Source organism: Wasmannia auropunctata, unplaced genomic scaffold, assembly GCF_000956235.1.
Source record: "Wasmannia auropunctata unplaced genomic scaffold, wasmannia.A_1.0 LD335994.1, whole genome shotgun sequence".
Lineage (NCBI taxonomy): Eukaryota > Metazoa > Arthropoda > Insecta > Hymenoptera > Formicidae > Wasmannia > Wasmannia auropunctata.
In genome coordinates this window covers 6,857-7,639 of record NW_012026896.1, presented here as the reverse complement: position 1 = coordinate 7,639, position 783 = coordinate 6,857, and positions in this window count along the sequence as shown.

Sequence of the window (783 nt, the reverse complement as noted above, 5' to 3'; positions counted from 1 at the left end):
TTGAGTGTCTGCTGCAGACACAGAATTAATCCTGGGTTTTCCCGTAATCACGGATTCCCGGTAGCAATGATTTTGGCATCAGTTGGCGACGACCACCATATATTTTTCAAAGTCGAGTCGCGAAATTAATAATGAAAAAATAAATTATGGGAAAATATTTTATTCGTTTCTCAAATGTTTTCCCGTTAATGCTATTACTAATATATTGATTTGATCTTGTTGTGTAATACTTACATTACGCAACGACAAATGGAAAACGGTGACAGTCGTTAATTCCTTGCCAAAATGATTGTTATCCGGGGGCAATCCGGAAGATTCGGGATTCATTCCTTTCTGCAGTAGGTCTCTTGACATTCAACGAGGCTTTTACCTAAAAAATAATTACACTACATTTAATATAATAATATAATAATAATGGAACCAGGATTGCATTGGGGAATAGAATTCACTTGTAGGTATACATTAATACATCCAACATAAATTTTTTTTTTAAACGTTTCGTTGAAATTCGAGTGTCTGCTGCAAACACAGAATTAATCCTGGGTTTTCCCGTAATCACGGATTCCCGGTAACAATGATTTTGGCATCAGTTGGCGACGACCACCATATATTTTTCAAAGTCGAGTCGCGAAATTAATAATGAAAAAATGAATTATGGGAAAAGATTTTATTCGTTTCTCAAAAGTTTCCCATTAATGCTATTACTAATATATTGATTTGATCTTGTTGTGTAATACTTACATTACGCAACGACAAATAGAAAACGGTGACAGTCGTTAATTC